The sequence below is a fragment of the Falco punctatus genome, assembly GCF_963210335.1.
Source record: "Falco punctatus genome assembly, chromosome: 1".
Lineage (NCBI taxonomy): Eukaryota > Metazoa > Chordata > Aves > Falconiformes > Falconidae > Falco > Falco punctatus.
This window is the reverse complement of record NC_137580.1, coordinates 2,581,353-2,605,101: the sequence shown is the minus strand read 5'-3', so window position 1 is coordinate 2,605,101 and position 23,749 is coordinate 2,581,353.

The following is a 23,749-nucleotide window of genomic DNA, read 5'->3' as shown; positions in this document are numbered from 1 at the left end:
GCTGTTATAATAAAAATTAAAGCAAAACACATTGATGCAAATCAACATGGGGAAACTCAATACATAAATTTCCCTCAACAGGGAAGGCAATACATCTGCTGTTGTATTGTAAGAAAATATTTAATTCAGAACAAGTGTAACCATACTGTCATTTGCAGAAAAATAAAAGTAATGCTCAATAATGAACTTGACAGGCGTGGTCTAAAATAGCAGTGGCCAAGACAAAATGTCAAACTAGCATAAAAATACACAGACTACAGTTTTATCACTTTATATTACTCCATTAATTTTCTAAACAATAATGGGTGACATTATATTTTTATATTCGATATCTTTTCCAAAAGCATATATACATATAATATCTCTCTGACACAGATATTTTGAGAGGTGGATTTAAAATATATATATGCATTATTTCATTAGTGCAAGCACAAACTTCCTAAATAAGGTACATGTACATCATTAAATTCTTTAAGGATTTGAAGTTATAATTATCAAATATTTTAAACAGTGTCATTGACAGTCCAGACAGCTGCTTAATGATTCAAACAGGACATTGCTCTGTGAATGTCACATCAGGATATTGACATTTTTCTGGCAGCTGAGATATTCCCAGTCTTTATATTTAACATCATGGTGAGGTATTGCCTTATCACAACCTACACTGTGTAGTGTCTACAAACAGCAGTCTAAAGATTTGAAAGGCTACTTTGATTTAAATGCAACTGATATACATAACGCTCAGATATTTTGTATTTCTGTATTGTAATAACCAATTATGTGAGCAGTGTTTTTTTTCATGCCAAAATTTGGATAAAAGCTACTTCGAATTCTACATGAGAGATCAAACGTACCAGTAAAGCCCAAGCCAAGGAGAGGCGTAAGTTCATGCTGCCCTTCAGCAGCACGGGGACTGGTGCTGTCCCTTTGAAGTGCATACAACAAAACACAGGAGGTGCCTTTGCTGATTTTGGGAACACTGCTGTACATCCCCGAGATGTCTGTAGGCAGTTTAAAAAAAAGAAGGGAAAGGTTTGTGGCTCTTTCCCTGCAGTAATATGTGTTGCCCTATGGACAAACTTACTAGCCTTAAACCTTTTAAGCAGATTTCAAAAATTCATGATTATAAAGTCATGTATATTTAAAGAAAGAGGAAGAACCATAGCTCATTATAAACAGATATTAAACTTATTTATTTCTATAACAACAAACTAAATCTACACAGTGTATAAGTGTTCTTTGGGTGAAAAGGTCTCTTCATGGCTTCTCTGAAATGGATGAGCCCATCTAAGACAGAGTGGACTAACCCTACCTGATAGAATATAATTTCAAGACAGAAAAAACCTATGTTGCAATACTTCTAATCTTAGCTCTTCTTGCTGTCTATCTAAACAAGCTAGGGATCAATCGTCTAAGGAAAGGAATTCACAAAGCAGAAAGAAAAGGATGGAAATAAAACCAACATACCGAGAAAAGAAATATCTTTCATTAAGGAACTGGCGTGCGTTTAAAAATACAAAAGTCAGACTATCAACACATCACCAATTTAATCAGCACAGTATATAACACCTTACATAGCTGTACAAACAAACTATATTTTGAGTTTTAGTGTCTTTTATTTACTTGAAAGCAACATTGTGAAGCTTGAGCTGCAACACAAACGCACTGTTTTTCAGAGACAGCGGTGTTACTGAGGCTAATTTTTAATACTATCTTCAATAACACCAAGTGATGACAGGCAAAACTGAGTTACTAATTTGTGAACTTCAATCTTACATTCATTTTGCTCACAAGAATGAATCTAATTAAATACATTTCATGATTTTTTTTTTAAAGTTACAAGTGAATGAAACAGTTATTGCTGTTGGTATTAGACTATTAGAACTTTTAGCAAATAAATCTAGCTGTGGCCAAAATAATTATTAAACTATTTCTGCAATAGTCACAGCTACAACTGTAGACATTATAGGTACTGTAGGTCTTTTACTGCCACAGCCTAGTTCTGCTGTAACCAACCTATTATTTCCTGCACGAGAAAAATAAAATAGCCTGCTGGGTTATGAAAATTCAATTTCTCCAGGTGAAGTCCATCACACATTGTAAGTCAATAAATAACGCTACTTGTTGTATCATCCCTGCCAGTACTGCTAATCTGATTGATAAGTAAAACTTCTCTTTGTACTTCATGAAGTTCACCATGTAAGCTTTTAAAAATTACCTAAGTCCTATGTAAACTAACTATCTTATAATGTAACCTTCTGACAGAGAAATTAAACACATTTTCCATGTTTTGGTTATGTGGTTATTTCAACCTTAAATTAAGTATCTGCTAACAACCAATATTCAGTACAGAGATACTATGTCTACAGCGCTGAAAGATAGGAATTTTAACGTAAAGATTAAGAAGATGCTCAGTCTGGGTTTCCCACATGCTAGATAAAGATAAATGCTGGAATCACTGAAATACAACAAATATGTAGATCAGTATTACCTCCGTCATAATGGCTGCTTCTTAAAATAAAACAGTAAGATTTACTTTGTTCTTTCAAGGAATACACACAGCTGCTTGTCCCCAGTAACATACTGCAGGTTCCAGATTCTGTATGAGAGGAGTCACTAAATGCTTTTCAGGTATAACAATTCAAATACATTCCCGTACTGAGTATTTTCTGACTTCATATGTCTCTGTGTGTATTCTGGTATGTTACTTTGAGACAGGCTGCAGAAACTAGTCAGGGATCCAAAATTACCAATTTTAGTCTCCATTATTTGTTTTAGGAGACACTCTGTCTGCAAGCCAAACAGTGCAGAATTTTTTACATATATGAAAATATGGAAGTTTATTTCACCCCTCCACTCTGTTATTATCTTTCTTCATGCCTACCTGTTACTTGAAACTATTTTACTGAATAATGTGTAAACAGTTCACACAACAGTGCTAATTGGAATAATCAAAACCCATGTATTTCTAGTAAAGTTTCAAAGGCTGTGATGATGCTGAAACAGTGTATAAATCCGAAAATGTATATTCAATTAATGACTCGCTACACAGTTTAATCCTTAAACATGACATACTTGTTAAAAACCTAGTTCAAATCTTAGACACAAAATTTTTCCCTGCTAAAATCTGGAATGAGACTTACTGAAAAACACACCAAAACTGTGCAATTTCTATGAAAACATTATGTATGGAAAGCCAAATGAAGCATTTATCAGAAATTACTGCAACTGAAATTCCAAGAGGAAAAAAAAAATATCATGTTATCGCCACATAGATAGTATTTATTTTGGATTCATTTGTTTGAAAGCTTCTTATTGCTTCAGTGAACAAGCACTGTTTGGGTCATTCATAAAGATAATGATGGATGGCTGATAGAAACATGATGAAACAGGCAGAAACTAATTTGAAAGAAAGAAGCAAGTATTATTTGCAATCAGAACATCACTCTTAGAAAAGATGATACAGTAAGGATTAGATGTAAGGATTTAGAGCTCCACAGCTTTCTTGGTGGAGGCAACAGCCATTAAAGAGGACTAGTCTCAGTAAGAGGTAGGGTAAAGGTATCTGAACTTCCAACGTGTTTCTAAAACATTTAGAAAGCTTAGACAAGCCAAGATGTCAGAGATTAAATGCCAATATAGAAGATAAGCTAACCCTGAGGTAGAAGTGTGAAAGACATATATTTTTACTTCAATTTACTAGTTAATGACAATATATGGTAAAAGCAAGTATGTTATCAATTTTAAGTAATAGACTTTGAACATTTTGACGATATTGATAATATTGGTTGATCCCAGTTCTCACATAGGGAAAAGCTTCAGTTTCCTTATAATGAGTCAATGGGCAAATGGAAAAGGGTTTTGTAAGATGACTCATGATTCTATGTGTAATTCAAACCTCAGAATTCCCTAGATTTTTGTTCATTGCCCCATCTTGCTGTGGAAACTGTTTGCCAACTATATATATAAAATATGCCAACATGCATATTTCGCAGGTATTCTATGATAATGACATTAAAACTACATTCTGCAACTAGTATTGTAACTGTTTCTTTCCCCATTTACATTACATATAAGTTCAGCTCTGAACCTTCAGGTATTACTGTAATTACCACAAGACTAATAGAATTTTACTATGGTATCCTGGGGCGCATTAGGAGAAAGAGCATTGCCAGCAGATTGAGGGAGGAGATCCTCCCCCTCTACCCTGCCGTGGTGAGGCTGCATCTGGAGTGCTGTGCCCCATTCTGGGCTCCCCAGATCCAGACAGACTGGAAACTGCTGGAGAGGGTCCAGTGCAGGGCTACAGAGATGATGAGGGGCCTGGAGCATCTCCCTTATGAGGAGGGGCTGAGAGAGCTGGGGCTCTGTAGCCTGGAGAAGAGAAGACTGAGAGCGGATCATGTCAATGTCTCCAAGTGTCTTAAGGGTGAATGCCAAGAGGATGGGACACAAGGCTTTTTTCAGTAGTGCCCAGTGACAGGACAAGGGGCAACGGGCACCACCTGCAGCACAGGCAGTTCCATCTGAATATGAGGAAGAACTTCTTTACCTTGAGGGTGGCAGAACACTGGGACAGGCTGCCCAGAGAGGCTGTGGAGTCTCCTTCTCTGGAGACATTCCAAACCTGCCTGGACATGATTCTGTGCAACCTGCTGTAGGTGAACCTGCTTTAGCAGGGGTTGGACTAGATGATCTCCACAGGTCTCTTCCAACCCTGACCACGCAGTGATTCTTTGATTCTGTATGTTGAAACAACTTAAATGAAAAACAGCCCATGGTGTCACTCATACAAGAATCACTGAAAATTAGCAGATTACATGGTTAAGCATCTTCCAAGACAAAAACTCCAAATGAACACAGGGAATGACAATTCAGACAAATGCTAAAACTAGTAGTTATGATCTGTGTGAAGTAAGCCAACAGGAGAGGGCAAAGAATGGTAGTAGTACTGTATTAATTGCAATTTATACAAAGAGAGTGTAACACTAAGTAGCTATTTCAACATTTCTGCTGACATGATTTTTCAAGACTACTCCTTTTATGCTTTGTAAATTTGCCTTTTATTACTTATTACATCAAAACTGTTGACATCAGATCTGCTTTGTAGCCACTTGTTTTGGAGTCTCTTACTCGATAGTCTCAAAGCTGCTTGTTGCAGCCACAACGAGGTTGCAGCCATAACAAGGTTATGTTAATCCTACTGAGTTTACACTGAGCCAAAGCCCACACCAGCATCCATTTCAGACCTGTCCCACTTAAGAATTTCTTATCTCAAGCACTTTGCATGTCTAAGTCACTTACAGTCCTTAAAGAAGATCTGTAACTCTCGTATTACATTTGGAAAAGAGGCTAATACCACAGAACTTCAGAAACAACTTGTGGAAAAATAATTTGTCATGGCCTGTCATTCAGTGTGACCACAGTCCTCTAAAGTGCACGTGAATGTTTTTTGTTAAAGGAGATATGCTTCCTTGGCAGGATAGAGTTGAGATAGCTCTCCAATCTGTATGAATATTTAATTGTAGAATATTATGTCAGATGTTTCATAACTGAACTGAATCATCTGCCTAGTTGAAATATAGCCACTTTCACCTTTCTACAATGTTCAAAACACTACGGACTGCCGCTCGTGCTTCTTTATGCTACAAGATCATGCTTCCTGAGAACATTCACATTTATCTATCACAGAGTACGTTTAAAATACTTTATTTTCCTGAAACTCAGTGCTCTTACATTACATCTAAGGCAGGACTGTGCAAGTCAAGGTAAGATTTAGACTTCGGTTGTAAAAAGATACAAGTATAGGAAATAAATTCTAACCTCCAAGCAAAAATAAAGGGCTTGTGGTAAATAAAAATTACGTACTACATAAAAGAATATTAGAATTCGTAAAAGTTGTAGTTTTCAAAATGTTTTGCAAAGCTTATCAAATGCAATTTATTGTATTAAAATTGAAGTTCCTCGGCTGACAGAATTTTTTCCTACACTTTTGAGTTTCTAAATACTGACTCATGAGAAAAAGGGGAGATGAGTAAAACCTTCTCTCTCTCTCCCTCACTTCCCCCACTTTGTTGTTGCTGCTGCATGTGAAGTTTTTGCTGTTGCTGTTCTGAATCATTCCTCACCTTGACGCCCCTTCAAACCCACAGGAAGTAACAAAGAAAGTCCAGAGGATGTAAAAATTTAGTAGTCAAGGAATCTCGGTTCTTGTAATTAGCTTGGTTATAGAAAGGAATAAATAAATAAAAAGAAATAGGAAGATAGTATTGGAGTGCATTCTTGCACTTAAATTCTATTTTGCGTGGATACTTGTGGAACAGCCTTTTGGTAATGAGGCAGTCATTAATCTCTTTTTATATCTTCTAAGATGGGGTGTATTCTCCTCTCATTTGGCCTACATGGAAGCAGCCAGTAACAAACCAAATCGCAGGATACTGTTTGGCTTTACTTTAGATGGGTAATTTGTTAGATTGCGTTTTTTCCATAAAGACTTATTTATATCTCACTATCCAGTAGGCTGACACCTGGGGTTGTCAACACCTGGCAGCACTCTTAATGAGTTCACTAGTGTTTCCACTGAAACTGCTGATTTTAGTAACTGCAATGCTGTATTTACTGTAGAAAAAAACCAGTACAAACCTGAATGTAATGAATTAAAAAGGTCAGCGAAACAAATGTTAGTTTTTGTGCTAATACAGTTAGACTGTAATTCGAAGGAGAAAGGAAACAAAACACCTCATACAAAAATTTTCACAGGCATAAATTCACAAGATTATTTATTTAATATTTTTTAATATCATTTACAAAAAAGGTACTCTCCATTCATTATATTTTTTAAATGGTTAATAAATATGATCAAATTAACTTGAACAAGACAGTTGGTTATCCTCTCTTTAAATATTACTTGAACTATAGATTCCTGGTCAGTAAACATTTGAAAATAATTCAGTAGCTTGACTGCATGTTTAGTGATTGAAAAACAAATGGGAAATGAGATTTTCACATTAGCTGTAGGCTTTTGGCATCACTCTCTGGGATCTGTGAACCTGCTAAAGGATACTGTCATTCTAAAACCGTGGCAAGGCTTTATGTAAAGGATACAAGAATTACTGAAAAGTCTCATTCAACGCACTTTTGCAAAAGTGTAACTGAAGACTTACAGACACTTGGTTTCACTGTCTTCAGTGATCAAGCTTGTAAATTTCTGCAAATACGTCCATGCCTGCCATCAGCACTGGTATCACTTGTACCAACTGAAGAACCTCAGATCATCAGCAATTTGGGACATTTTTCCCAGAAAATATTATTTAACAATGATTTATGCTTATTTGACCCAAATACTTAAATATTACTCTTTTAAAAGCCCTACCACATGTAAATTACACTTTTTACTGCGTTTTAAAAACTTAAATATTTGTAAGATAGTTGGTAGAGTCATTAATAATAGTCTTTGATCTAAAGGCTTATCTACTTTGCTTTAAATGGCCTGTAAAATATACCATAAAACTAGCCATGACGCTAATTCCCCTACTCCCCATACATATCAAGAACTTAGCTATGAGGAGAACTTTTTCCCCAAAGCACAGGAAATAGCCATAACCCTGTGTAATTGTTGAGTCTTATTATATTATTTTAAAAAAATATTAGATAATATGTTAGCATCCATAATATGTACTACAAAAATATTTATTATGTATTTTTAAATTATTTTGGACCACTACAAACATGTGCCATAAATATATTATTCAGGTTTTGTAAATTAATGAAAACAAATACTTCCATAAAAATTTAACATGAGAATAAATTCATTTTTCCCAATTTTGTTTTGACACAAATGCACATTCATGATGGACATCCTATCTGAAGGCTTTGATGTCAGGAAAACACAATTCTACTTTTGGGAATTAAACTTAATATATCTAGCTTTGCAGAAGCAGCATAAACCATTTTAGAAATCTCATGCAAAACAAACCAAAGACTAAGAAACAAAATAAGCTACCTTTAAAATATCTTTTCACAAATTTGAGTTCTGTGATGCTTTATAATTGAAGTTTACAGTATATCCTGTAATACCAGCTGACAAATATAAAATAGAATTTATATATATTTATATACTATAATTTAAAGATATCGAGATCCTTGTTTGACACTGAAATTTTAAATAAAATCAGAATTCATAATCAAGGATATTTTCAATGTCACTTTAAAACTATCATTTCAAAGTATCATTTTACTTTATAGGACGGAATATTCATTTGAAGAAACTAAATATAGGATATCTCTTTATTCTTCCTCATTCTAAGAATATCTTTGGTAGCTCAAAAATGCTCCATTTACCCATAATTATATTCTGACACAGTGTTCCCAGATGTAGGGCTCCCAAAATGCAATCCCACTCATCTGCACAGCTATTGTGAGAAAGTCTGAAACGTATTAGAGAATATGGAATGAATTCTGTATTATTTATTGAAGTATCTTATGTAAACATCTACACTGTGATTTAGCACTTAAGTAAATTACTTTAAAGACAATTATCATGTTTTTCACCAATGAGATAAAAGGAAACTGCTGTGATTGACAGTATTAGGAATTTACTATCATAAGATATATTTTTCTACTGTCACACTCAATCTTCTGTCTCTGAGGGGAGAGAAATACTCTGTAAAATCATGACAGCTAGTAATAGCTTTAGTTATATGGCACATTTCATGCTAAAGGTGTACTTAGAGTACTTTATGAAGGCAGTGCAATAAAAGGCACAATATCATGTAAATCGCAAAATACACAAAACCAAACAAAAACTGAGACATAAAGTAAGCTTATGGTAGAACCACCCATAAGTTAATAGCAAGAATGAATATGCAATTATTGTTTCATTGCAACTAAAGACTATGATTATAGTCTTTCTTTAATCTCCTTTGGCATATAAATCCAACATAAAATTCAAGTCCACTAATATCAGCAGCTTTTTCACTAGATTCTGCAGATTTTAATCGGACTTTATATTTGAAATGGCTTTATTGAAGTAAATAAATGGAGGAAATAGTATACCATCCAGTCAGATTTTCCGGAGATATCCTGGAATAATTTATAGGATACCTACACAGGTACCCTGCCACTGCATCCAAAGAAATGTTTTTAAAAGTCAGAGATCTTTTCAAGTGCCATAGATATGTAATCTTATTCAGTAAATGCAAATAAATAACAAAAGTGTTTACACATGGAGAAAATACATGACAAATCTGCAAATTGTTGCTATTCAGAAGAATGAATTAGGATAGTCAGGAAGTCAACCATCTGGACTTTAAATATCAATAGCTGAATATGAATGATTAGAGAGAGAATGAAGCATAACTTGGTGTGCTTCATTTTATAAGACAGCCATGGCAGAGGAAAGTTTCATCTTATTACTAAAAGAAAACCAGTTAGAGCCCATTAATCATAGGAAAGAACAGGTGAAGTTAAAATAAATAAATAAATAAATAAATTGCTTTAATAGATAAAAATTCCTAATGAATTTTTCACTTCATAACTTGGAAAGTAAAAGCAATGCCAAAATATGACCCAGAAAAATTAAAAATCTAAAAGCTTAGATAAATTAGTTCTAGGAATGAATGAAAACAGGTGAACACTGAATAATGAGCAAGATCCTTGACACAGGTTTGCACATAAGACCTAACCTGTGAGGGAGGCTCCTCGTTTACATGACAGACTAGCTCTGAATTATGTGGAAGTCATTAGGATATCACCTAATTGCCTTCATTTTTATTTAAATAACTCTAACAGATCACCTCTTGGGAAAAATACAAAATAAATGCAGATTACTTTTAAATAAAAAGATAACGCAAAAATATTTTAGCCTCAGAAGTTAAAATAAAAATAAAAAATAGCTAATTAATTCAAATACCTGCCTGAGGCCATTGGTTGCTCCCATAGTGTCCTGAGCAATATTCTGTTTTGCATGTTCAAATGCAAAGTTTACATGTACATTTCAAATGTATGCTTTGGATACTTTGCTCCTAAAAGAAAGCCAATTACAAGCCCTGCTTGGTACAAAGAAACTGGAAAATAAGTTTTATCACAATTGCTCATTTATATACCATATGTACAAGAAATGGAGAGTAAATCTGTCAAAAGGTAAGCATTCCCATGTGCACCATTAGAAAAGAAATGAGACAAAAGATAGAACTCTATTCAATACAGAACGCATCTACTGCATAAATGTAGACCTACATACAAAATGCATAGCTGCATAGTTTTCTCTATTCACTGATTTTTAGGAAATTTTCTAGAAACAATTTTAGTAGGAATGGATTTCCTGTACATATGAGATCCACAGGGGATGAAGAAAACAACACATCCACTACAGAGTGTGCATACAGTGGGCTACCTCTTGGGAAGTTAAGAGCATTGCAACAGCTATATCGTGGTTAATGGAAGTTCCCTAAATGCTAGGGAACTCTTGACAGCTAGCAGGTAAACACATGAGAATTTACTTGGACAATAATACCGAGTCCATTGAAACATTGGGCATTAGAAATCAAGCTGTTCCTTTTTACATGGTGGTGTAAACGAGGAGGAAAAGGACATAGACTTCTCTCATAATATTAAGGCTCTTAGGTTAGATTTAATGATTTGGTTAAATTACGTTTGAGTTAATCTGTCTCCAGTTTAGGGCAGGTTTTGTCTGGATCACACTGAATTCTGTTTGAAACCTCCAGCATGAGAGGAGTTGGTCTTCACTTTTACTGAAAGCCCTAACGGTTTAATTATTGCTACTGTTCACTTTAATGCAATATCCTTAGGACTCTTCTTCCAAAATGCTTTGAAATATTTAGCTGCTTATTCTCAGAACATTCTGTTCAAATAAGATATGAATGTGTAGCCAAAAGAATGGGAGAAATAACAAAAAAATGCATTTTGTAAAGTAAGTTACCCTAGTATGTAATTAGTGATGCAACAATCTTTCTTTTATGGGAGTGTTGTAATTCACTCTCAGAAAACTGCAGTCCCATTTTAGAGGGGAAAAGAGAAGAGAGAGGGGAAAGCTCAACAGCCACATGAACAAAAGCAAATGCAATACAATAAAAAGCATTTAGTAGAGTTCTACTTCTAGCTCCCTTATTCCAGCCCTCCCCCCAGTTACTAGTGAAATTATTGCTGGAAGTCAGTAATTTACAGCATCTACGTGTTTGCATCACTTAGTGATGTTCTGTTCATAGATAATTCTATGATTTTCTATGAATTCATAGATAACAGGAGGCATTTCCACATACCCAAAAAGCTTGTGTCACAAGAGAAATGAGTGCAGCGCAATGCCAGAAGGAAATACTGCTCCAACATGGTGTGGATATAAAATATAACCCTTACACACTGATTTAGTCACCACTTGCAAATACAAATGTTTGTATCTTTTTATTTGTGGTAACCTTAATCTCAGTCAAACTCTGTCTTTGGTTTGATATTAAAGATCTGGGAAAAGTGACTGATCTTATGCTGCCATCTCAATATTGTTCATATACTCAGCAGTCACTTTGTTGTTTTCAAAATGTGTTTCTATGTTGATAGTTTTAAGGTGAAGCAGTACTTCAGAGATTGAATTCACATCTTGAATGATTGTATATTTAAGGGTTTTTTTCCAAGGGCTTTCTTTGAGAAATAAAAGCAGGAACACTTGGAGAATTCACACTCTTTATGCACAGAGTAAATCATTTAAATTATAGATGCTCTCTATGGAAAACAGAATATATTTAGACCTAAGGCATTAGAAAAGAAAGATAGCTACTTTAGATTTATATCCTCAATAGAAGATACTTTGAAATTTTCAGGCAGGACTTACTGCAATGTCTACTATTATATTATTGTTTCATGCCAATGACTACACAGATTATTCAGTCTGCCCAGGATGAAATACTGTATGTTAGCTCATTTCCCTGGGAGGAGGCTAAGATGTGGCTAACTTATAATTCTCTCTGCTTCCCAGTCACTCTGAAAGTTACTTTGCTTCTTACCTTGACATGGTTAACCTTTTACAATTTACTAAATTCCCTCTGTCTACTCCACAGCCATCTTGTATTAGGAGAGGGAGGTGAGCATCTTCTCATCTTTACAAACTCATCCATATGGCCACACCAAGATATCCCACTTGAGTTCTAGTTACAAGTGTCCGTAACGTTTACCTGCCAGTACAGCCCCAGTCTCCTAGGTGTACATACTGCCCCATTTGTGGAAAATAACCTTGCGTGTGCCTGGACTGCATATACCATATATGTATCCCAGGGCCCACCAAACGGAGCTTAGGAGCTGACCATGACAGCCTGCCTGTCTGGGGCCAAGCTTTGGGGGTAACCCTGAACGGAGCACACACGTAGAATATTTCTCTAAGTTAGTAGTAAGTGGGAGAGTATTGTACTACTCTAACTTCCAAAGGTGGGAAGATAGCTCTGGCAATGTTAGTGCGATATCCGTATGCAATGGTTAAATATTGGAGAATGAGTAATGCCTAATTCCTCTGATTGTGTTGCATGATGCCAGAAGGGAAATTGTAGATTTTGTGAACACACTGGAGCACAGTATATTAATAACAGCTTTCTACATATGCTAAACTTGACTTTGTATGGCTGCCAGGACTGTCATTGATTTGAGCCTTAGGAGTGCAGCAGACTGAATTACGTGCTGCAGTATTAGTGATCCAGTTAGCTTCTTTCTTGTCTATGCTCATTCTATAGACAAACAGTTGCAGTTTATATGGATAGGATTAAGCATCTGTAACAGTTCATAAAAGCAATTTTTTCTCCATGTTTAATAAGAACTGGTAACTATGATTATGTGCTCTCTCAGCCATTTGTAGCTGTGATTCTGTTCTTTGCCTGTGAATTTCTGTAATATGCGTCTTTACCTACAGTGAAGGTAATAAAGATTTAAACATACAACTTCTTGTATACAGTTCTATGAATCTATTTTCATGAGGCTTTTGTGATGTTCATATTCTCAGGTACAGAAAATACTTTAGCAAAATAAACTAATGTCAATCCAGAGCAAGTTAGTAACTGTTAAGAAAGTTTTAAAAAATAAAACTATATTGGATTTCCTCATGTGATACATATCCCCATCACCCCTTTCCTCTGCCTCCCTAATTCAAGACATTATCAAGAGATTTTAAGTATTTCAACACTATGTTCTAGGAGCCATAAATAGCTAGTCAGAGGAAAAGGATAATAGCAGGGAGATATCAGCTGCAACATCACGTTGGAAGTTACAGGGGTTGTGTGTGTTTTCTTTTTTTTTTTCCATTTACTGCTGTTTACTGTTTTGATCTGATTTAGCCTGTATTTAATACCTGCCTTTTTCTTTACTGCTTCCAAGAACCACAAGAAAACTTTTCTGAGCCTCTTTCAAGATCTGTCAACATCATTTCAGTAAAGGAATCACGATTTCCTATCAGTCATGGATATTTTTTATTTTTTTTAATGAATATAGTATTCCATTGTTATCCTCATTTCAGGTAGTCAGGATGTCAAATTATGTTTTAAGATTAAGGTAATTTTAAAGGGCAATGGTGAAAGTATTCAATCATGGCATCAATTTTTTCTTTATGGTACCTCTAGGCAAAAGAACTATTGCTGTCTCCCTCAAGGAATTATTTTTTGATGAGTTTATTACAGCATCCACTAATCCCAGATTACTGGGAAAAATACCAAATATGAAATCCAAAGGGTTAAAAATAGCTTTCAAATAAAAGGTTTGAGTAAAAAGGCAGTACAGTAGCAAAACCTGCCCCTACCTTTTTTTATCTCTTTGGGGGTGTGGGGTGTGTGTGTGTGGGGGGTGTGGTGGTGGTGGTGGTAGAGGAAAGATGAAGCAACTGTTCAGAGAAAAATCTGAGTTCTGTTTTGTCTGACCGTTCCCAAATTATGGCGCTTTCTTCACATTAAAGCACCTTGTTAAAAAGAGGAGACAAAGCTGTAGAAATAAAAATAATTATTAAAAAAATCTAATATACAAAGTTAATCACTTGTAATAGTTCAATTTGTTTACAAATAAACTGTATCTTTATACTATTTTAACATATCTGGGACTACAGTGAATTTTGGTCAATGGAAGTAGCCTGTGGTCAAGGAGAGCTTTTATCATTTATAGACTTTTGCTAAACTCCAGCCTTTCCTGTTGCGTGCTGACCTGCAGATTGAGTGCTCTGCCTTTATCACTCTGAGATTGGATTACTCACTGAACCCTGCACAGGGCTGCCTACAAAGCTCTTCTACTACCAAAGTGCAGAGGCAGGATTTATTGTGTTTATACAATGAAAAAAACCCTGCTGACCATCCCTGAACTGATAAGAAGGAGTTAAATACTAAATTTAATTAGCTCCTCATTCAGGATGTGACAGCGGACTGGGAAATACCAGTCTTTCAGCTTCTTTTATTATTGTCTTATATCTTGAAGTTGATTAAAACATGAATTCTGATCTACCTTCAGAAATAAATACAGCAATCTCCCAACTTTTGGTTTGGAATATCCCATTGATTTGTAATCTTCTGCCATTTGATACATACTCCAGTTTTAAAAGGAAAGGAAGACTAGTGAATTTTGTTTTACAATTATATGAGATTGTTTCTCAGTTTAAAAAAGAAACACTCCTCCAGAACTGAAATTAGTGGATTCCTATCAGCAATTTCAAGAGGCTCATGGTGAACACATACATACAGCTTGATCATTAAACCTATATTTTATCTAACAACTATGGTAAGTCTGACATAAAAATTAATTCAAATGAAAAACATTAAAAATAAAGCTCTGAAACCACATCAAAATAAATACTATAACAGTAAACCAAATGTCCAAATGAACGTTTGCCACTCTGTAGCACTGCTGCTCTGTAGCAATTCTTGAAGACAAGCCTGTAGCCCCTGTTGTGGTTACTCGGACTTGCAGAGTACACACAGCACAGGGCTGACCAGGGCTGCACGTACATGAACCATCAGTCATGCAATGGAAAAATTGGAACTGGGACACTGAAAGGAGCAGGTCTCCATTTTTCTGTAACTGTGGAGTAATCGCTGAATACTAGGCATTAGCACACTACAATTAATTAAGAAATAAGAACAAGAAAAGTAAGGAGTAGCACAATGGAAAAGCTTTTCGCTCCAAAGGGTTAAACACTCTAAACAGCTGGATGAAATCCAAACTATGCCTCGATTTAAAATTGCATGCAATGTGTACCAATCAGGAAAGATATGCTTTAGAAAGTTGCTTTTTTTTAACAAGTGATTCTGATGCATTTATAGTTCTAAGTAATTCGATTAGCTTAGACACAGAGTCAAACATGAAACCAAAGAATAATTATTTGAGAACTACTGTATCCTACACAGGCAAGAAAGAGGAAAAATATGTTTTTGATGAGGACATACAGAAAAAAAATGTGAAACTATCCAGAAGTTTATGACAGATCTGCTCTGAAAAACAACGCTGCACTTCTGGGTATAAAACAATGGCAGTAAACAGTTTGCAAATACGGGGGGGTGGGGCTGGGGGGCATGACGACCAGCTTGACTAGTTCTTATTAATTTCTCATCAGAGCAAAGGATGAGGTCACAATAAAAGGTGTTTATACTAGCAGTCTTAAAGCTAATGATATATCTACTGGTTTTTCATTGGATACTAGTGCCTGAGCTGCTATGGTACCAGAAACAACATTAGAGCCTGCAAATGTAAGCAATAGATATTAAAAGGCAAACAGTTAGGACTATGACCTTACCTCCTCTGAAGACATACAATAATTAGATAACAGAGAATTGGAAAAGATAAGATTTGTAATGGTATAATGAAAAAGTGTACCCATGTTGATTTAAAGTCTATCCAGCCACTGGTTTAATCCAAAAATTGAAGTCGTTGCAGAGGAAGGGAATTAATCTGAGTGAAGAAGAGCCTTAGAACACTTGCTATGGAAAATGCAAAAATGTAAAACCATCCTAGTTTCTATGTCCTTTAGAAAAGCTAAGTTTCAAGCTTTTAACTAAGAACAAAATCTCTTGGACTTTGCACGACAGTTCAACTGAGCTTGCCGCTCAGAAAAAGCTGCTTGTCTTACAGAGAGGAAAATAAGATAATATAGGCTGTTTGCAAAGGGTTTTTTTGTTTTATTTTGTTTTTAAGTCACATGCTTCTTGGGATTACCACCAGCATCCTTAGCAAGATATGCATGGCGTATGCAGTGTCAATATTACTTTTGGAAAGTACGGTTTTCATAGACTTCCATTTGTCACATGCCTGATTACTGAGTTTTTCACTGGAAACCACATTTTTTATGACCTCCTTAGATGAAGTTTCTATCTGAAGGAAAAGAGCAAGCCAACAATCAAAGTGACCAGAGGTGTTGAACAGCTTTGTGATAAAAAGCATCAGAATAAAATTAAGCTAACAAAACCATTATTTGCATTTGCAAACATTTAAAGGAAGTTATTTAAAGTGCAAAGTGTATCTGTAGGATGCACTAGAAGAAGACAACTAAATAAGGACTGATGAGGATATGAAATATCTATCCAGAGGTTGGTAAAATATCCAGAAAAAAACATGTTTCTTGAACAACAAGGCCAGGGGCACTGCTGTACAAAGTCCAAGAGACTACATTCTTAATAAAAATCTTGGGAAACACAGAGAATTAATTAAGCAGATAGGCTTCCAGGCAATAAGAAGGGAACAACCTTTTAAGCAGATGTCTTCAAAAATGCTACTGGTGAGGTAGCCTTAAATTATAGCACAGGATATTAAGGTAAGTGCCTGTACGAGAAGCGCAGGGGCAGACAGGTGGGGCAGTAACCCATTTGTCAGTGGTCTAAGCCCATGAGTCAAAGCCTAGAACATCAAATTTATGAGGTTACTCTGGCCTTTGTTCACAAATACAAACATTTCATATCTTTATTTATGGGAGGCATAAACTACTTATTTCCATTGCCCCAGAGTGCCTGACAGCCTTCCTAGTCTTTTGAAAGAAAAAGGAATTATTTCTCCGTTACAAATGTATCCTGGAAAAGAAATGAAGTTTAGGTTTTCTATCACTTAGACTGTGATTAATTTGCTTACAGCAGATTTTGTGCTGCATTTCATTTGCTTAGGGCTAGTTTCTGGCACTGTCAATTACACTGAATCATACAGAAATACTCAGTTATAGAAATCACACGATTTGTTAGAGCCCCCGTGAGTGATAACATCAGCATGCATAAAATGGTCTTACATTCCTTCTGGTTCCCTCATGAGAGAAAATTTCATAATGTAAAGGAGCAGAACAACTTAAAGCTAAGATAAGTTTCGTCCCTCACTGATTGGAAGCTTTGCTATCTGCACTCACTATCTTACTGAGAGCCTCAAAAGGTCATACTGAAAGAGAAAGTGATGGAAAGAAATGAATGATGTGCGATCAGTGACTTCTTGTGCATTAAAGTATTGGTAGCTTCAGATCTTGGATCCTGGTGACCAGTTACCTTATTCAGACATGACACAAGCGGCAAAAGTTCAGAAACCTTGATGGCTTTCAAGGGGTTGTTTATATTACCCAATTTAGTAGGAAAAATCCACAGTTGTGTGACTAGAGAAGATTTACAGGCTCTTTCCATTCTTTAGCCTCTAGTTATACAATAACCGGCTTAAATGGCCTTCTTTGAAAATAGACTACTGAATAAAATAAATGGGTGTTTCTTTCATAGAACGTATGCATCTGGGGAAGATTACTTTCTTCATACATTGTACGCTATTGGCTGAATAGATCTTGAACCTTTGTTAAAAATAGTTCATTCTGTCAGGAACTTTCAATGACAAAAATAGCTATTTATTCTGTAAACACACACAGAAGCCTGGAAAATGAGGAACTGCTCTTGGTAGCTCTGGGTACTCCGTAGTTACTACTGGTATATAACCAGTGATTCCACCTTTGTGTGGGAGGAAAAATTGTATCAGTATATCAGTTGCATTACTAACTTACTACAAGATTGAAATATCACATTAAAATGAAAATAAAACCTATTAGGGTTTGCCAGCATATTTAGACACCCACCCTCAACTACAACTAACAACCTATGTGTATCATGCATTAATAAGCTTACTCTTAGTCAAGGCTTCCACTAACACAGCTCCATCATCTGAGATGATCTGGCTCATCAGCTGGTGATGAGATCAGGGGGAAGAGGGCACACCACCCGCCTTGTTACTGAACTTGTACCTTCGCCTGGGATCTTGGCTTATGAGGCAAGCTGTCTTCAGAGTAAACTTTCTAAAGGCGAAAATAAAATTCACCTACTGGCACAAGAAATACATCAGACTGCCCCAAGTGTTGTGCCTGGTTGGCTAATGAAGAAATATAGCAAGATGACTGTTAGTGTGCTAGAATGCAATGACTCCTATATAGGAAGCATCACCTTTCTCAATGAATGTAAAACATAAATCTTTGCATGTCCTAAGAAAAAAATCTAATGAAAACCATCAAAATGCAAGTCCTTTAATTCTGCTGATCCCGTTATATAATTATAACCAAACCACAGAGTTCCCTTCCTACCTGTATCTGACAAATTTACAGGGAATGGGTAATTTTGATATATTGGGACAGACACAGCTCACTGATAAATGGAATGTATATACCAGGTTGTGAAATCACATAGCACAATAAAATGAAACTAAATCATACATGCTCTGTTAGAAGATAGATTTCTCACAAGTTTTGAAAATAAACAGTGTTCTTCTATTCGGCACACTTTTAATTCTGAGAAAGCCTAGTAACTTTAAGTACTTTTAGGACCACAGGATCTGGGCTAGCAGCTGAAGAGAGGAGACACCAAGTTCTCAACTAAAGAAAACAAGTATACGACAAGAAAGTCCATGTTAAACCATTTTCTAAATCAGAGACAAAATTGTTGCACTTCACAGCTATGTGATCTTGCCCATTTGATTTCAGGGTTATTGGCCTTTTCTGCTGTTATTCATAGTAAGAAGAGATTGATGCTACATTTCTCTTTGAGTATATTTAATTCTGCAGCATTCTCTACTTTCACACTACCCTCATTTATCTAGATGGCAAAACATATCTCACTCCAAAAATATCATCTCTTCCTATTTTTATGATCAGAAAAAGAATATCTGGTCATGAAATGGAACCGATTGTACGTCACATAATGGAAAAAAATGGTGACGTTGAGAAGCAATAACTTGAAAGAATAAGTGTACCATTTTACGTCAATTACAGAGAAATCAATGAAACTGAATCTGTGCTGTGCAAGATATGGCACATAAAAGTGTGACTAATCAATTTATGGAGAATTTTTGATATATTGTTACAATTTGCAATCATTTTCTCCCCTCTGTGTCCTATAAGAATTTCTGTTTCCCCACAAAGTATTCTCCTATCAGTTTCTCCTGCAAGATTCAAAAAACAGTACTGACAAAAAGCAAAGAAAAAGCCAACAAATAAAATGTTTCTGATTTTTTCCCCATTTTGTTTTACCTTAAGCTTGAATCGTGATTAAACAAAGTTAATAAACCAAAATAGGCAGAACCCATGGGTGGAAGAAAAAAAAAGTAAGCCATGTTCTGGACTATAAACAACATTATTGTGACTAGGTGTATGACGAGTGTTTTCATAGACCTTATCTCAGAGGAACTTCTACATTTGTACATATAAGGTATATTTCATCCTTCCATCTATGGCTTATTATTTTTCTGTGCCCAAGTGTTTTTCATGGAATGAGTGTCACATATGAGCAAATCTGAAAAATGCAACGTACAACCAAGCTAATTTATGTGTTTCCTCTACATTTAAAAGTGTCATTACGGAATCTTATTTTTCTGAAGTAATTGGAATCAATTAGAAAGTATCCCTCAGTTTATGTTTATTAGCAAGTTATAAGTGTATAGGAATGATATTTTTTCTTTTGCTGTGCGGCTCTCCTTGACAATATTTTACATTTTTCCATAATCAATCTTTCCTCTCAAAAGTTGTTTCTATAACTCAAAAAGCTGACCTTTTTTAAAAAAAAGTTGTTGGAGAGAAATAGCGAGGTAGAAAAGAAGACTTAAAGAATATCAGTCTTTTCATCAGCTGAACTATCTTCTAGTATTTCTAGACAATTCATTTTGTAAGACAGACTTTTGTTTCTCCACTGGAAATGCTTATTTTTGCATTACAAGGAATTTGTTAATAATACCTTCCTGAAGATATTTGCAACATCTCCATTTGATCAAGTCCTAATATATCATTGGTTTAGTTAATTCGCAATTTTCCATTCTACCATGAACTTCTATGCAGATATTCAGATAGTCAGTAATTTAGTGCAAGAAAGCAAGCCTAACTCCTATAGTCTCTATACTTCGATTGTGAAGGACTTTGCATAATAAATGAAGTTTTTTTTATTATTTGCACTCCATTCAGCAGAGAAAATGTTCAACTTAAATAATGCAATTAAAGGTGAGAAAAGAGTGATTTTCTACAAACTCTCTCTGGTGGTTTTATCAGTAGGAGTTCTAAACCTTTAAACACTTTTACAGTAGCAATCTGTTCATTTATCACTCGCAGGTTTTATTTTAGCAGTCATTACATTGAGACACTTCTTCTAAATGTCATAGGTCTATAGGAGGCCTGACATATACCTAAGATACAAATTCTTAATTCTAACAACTTGAACAAATAGTAGCTACATTGTTTGAAGCCAGTGGGGTTCCACAAGGTTTTAGCCTACAATATCCTGGCATAATCAGTAATATATTTTTTTCTTCTGAAATATAATTTACAGCTTTGACAGAAAACAAAGAAAATTCAAAACAGAATGTGAATGATATTTTCCACCAATAGTTAATTCACATAGGATGCTGTAAGCTGTTCAGATATATACAGTTCTTGACTATTTACTGATGCATAGATACAAGTCCTATTGGAGAAAGTAGCTTATCTACATCTACTGATGTAGGAAAGTTCCTGGAAGCTGAAAATTCGATTTTCATTGAAAGTACAAATACACCCAAGACACAGAGCAACAATGAAAAGCCCTCCACGATACACAACTTCAGTGTGTTTATCTCAAGTGAGTGTTATACCCTAAAAACTTCAGATACAACTAAATAATTTCCTTATATTTCTGTCATTTACGAACTAACTCTAGGAGACTACTAATTTTAGTCCTAAAAGAGATCTAAAAGCAAAGAAAAAAAAAAGTTAGGATAGTTGGATGTATGCCACGGAGAAAAAAGGGAACTCCAACAAAGAACACTCTCTGCCATGACTTAAGGCTGTTAGCCCTGCTATTTATGCAAATTCCTGTGGAGCAAGTAGTAAAATACAACATCTCAAAATAAATATGAAACATAAATCCCTGCAACAAAAATCTAGACCTTGTAAAAAGACTAAGTATGTAACCATGAAAAATAAGTCTCATAGAAGTGCAATGGACTTGAAAACACTTCAAACTAGCAGACAAGAGACAAAGATAATTTTTAACAGTACCTTACTAATTGCATAAAGCAATCCAGAATTTTAAATGAAGTTTGTTATAAACATGTACTTCTGTATTACAACACTATATGTTTGAGGAGGGAAAAAGTAACCCAATTTCACAAACAGCAAGTAACTGGGAGGCTGGTATCAATTAATAATAATAATAACCAAATATGGGATTTCTCATACTGTATTTGAAAACCTGAATAATTTCAATAAATGTCATATACATGTATTCATTTCAATTAAAACTAGACTTCTTCAGCAACAGGTAGGTTTCAAAAGAAAAAAAGACCAGAGAGGGCTACCTTTTGAAAGACACTTCCTAAACAGAAATTCAGATATTCTGTGGAATTTCTTAAGTCTAATTAGTTAATTCTGATGTTGTACAAAATGGATGGAATAACGAAAATGCACTTTAAGGATAATATCAAAAAGAGGAAACATGCATGCTGGGAAACTCAAGCATGTAATGTAAAGGGTTTTTTTGTATGAAGATAAAATATGAGCTTTAATTAACAACTGATTATTTTGAAGGAATGTTTTCATTTTTTGTTTCCTTTAGTAAGCACACAGAAATTAAAATAAGTCATAAATTAAGAACAGATTTCCTTCTTTGGAATAAATTGGCAATATCCCTTCAGGAGCCTTAATGCTCAGTTTTGGACATGCATTTATCTGCAGCCAATATTTACATCTAAAATCTTCCTTACAGTTTTACTCCTGACGTACCACATTCTAGTTGGCTCACGCTCTCATCCATATCTCTCTTATGTTACGTGCTCTTTCTCCTTAAGAGATTACACCCAGTCCTCTCATGACTTTGAAAGCACAATTCAAAATCTTCTCTGTTTTACAGCCTTAGTTCTGAAAGAAACGTTGAGACAATTTATATTAAGCAAATACTGAAAAGCTCTTTACAATAAAGATGTTTATCGTAAACCTAAAAGAAATTCAAATTCCTCCTAGGTGGCTGAAAGGCATTCCTGATTGTGGCACACAGAAGGGGGAGGAGGTTTTTCTGCATGGCTTTAAAGGATAGCACAGCATGGTAGGAGCTAAGGTGCTACCAAATTCTCTTTTTTTTTCATTCAACATCCTACTTTTGATTCACGGAACCCTACATGAAATCATTAAAATGGGATTTCTTTTTCTTTCTTTCTTTCTTTCTTTTTTTTTTTAATTTTTTTTTTCCCTTTTACAAGCTCACGCTTAAAAACTACAAAGAAAAAAGCCTTACACAAATTATCCAAAATGTCTGATTTCAAGCACATCAAAGGCAAAAAGGAAACAAGTTCAGCATGTTTTTAGTTTTTTCACCATTACATAACACTAGTAAAACACTTTAATCCGTTTATTGAAATCATGCAGTAAGACTGAGTATTCAAGTCCTATGTTTACAACAAAAATCCTAAGGAAATTGCACAAGCCATTTACCACTAATTCCATGTATTTCTTGTGATATAAGAACTCAGAATGCACACAGAATTCTTTCTTACTAGTGATTTCTCAGGGAAGGTGCCTGACTTTAAAAAGAGTAAATAAAGAGAAAAGGAATTTATCTTGCAGTGATGTAATACACTTACTAAAAATAACAACCTACAAAACCTTAAAGAAAAATCGTGTCATTTCAGATTAAAACTGGAGAACAGTTATTTCTGTATCAATGTATCAAGCATCTTTTACTAATTTGTCTTACGAAACTATTCTGAAGTCAGTAGAGTTAGAGAGATGCATTCCAGCTGATAATCCAGCTCCACACACATCTGGTATTGAATTTTGCTTATGCCGTGCTGTTTTCATTGCACGGTAACGATGTTAATGAGTCTTCAGTTAGATGTAAAGTATGCCTGCAACGTGTCTCTTCATTGTTCTCTGGCAATAGTATATTGGATTTAAGTTATTGAAACACACCCATTAAAGTCAAAAGCAGTAAATGCATGTGTCAGTTTTAGCACGTTAAAGAATTTTGCTATTTAAGGTGGTGTACATTCAGTACCTTGAAGGAAATAACTTTTAAATTCTTGATCAAATATTGAAACTTTAATGTAAGACAGACAACCCTTATGGAATCCTTATGGAGAGTTTGCATTTGAACAACACAAAAAATGGGTTTGTTAACAAATTTGGTGTTATCAAGGCCCCATGAACAGTCTGTTAAACATTTACTGTCATTTTTTATACAAAATTTAGCATATAGACAATAACACCATAATTCAGATTTAAGTCTTGGACAGCTGAGACTCTGAGGAAAATGAGAGATTTATTATACAT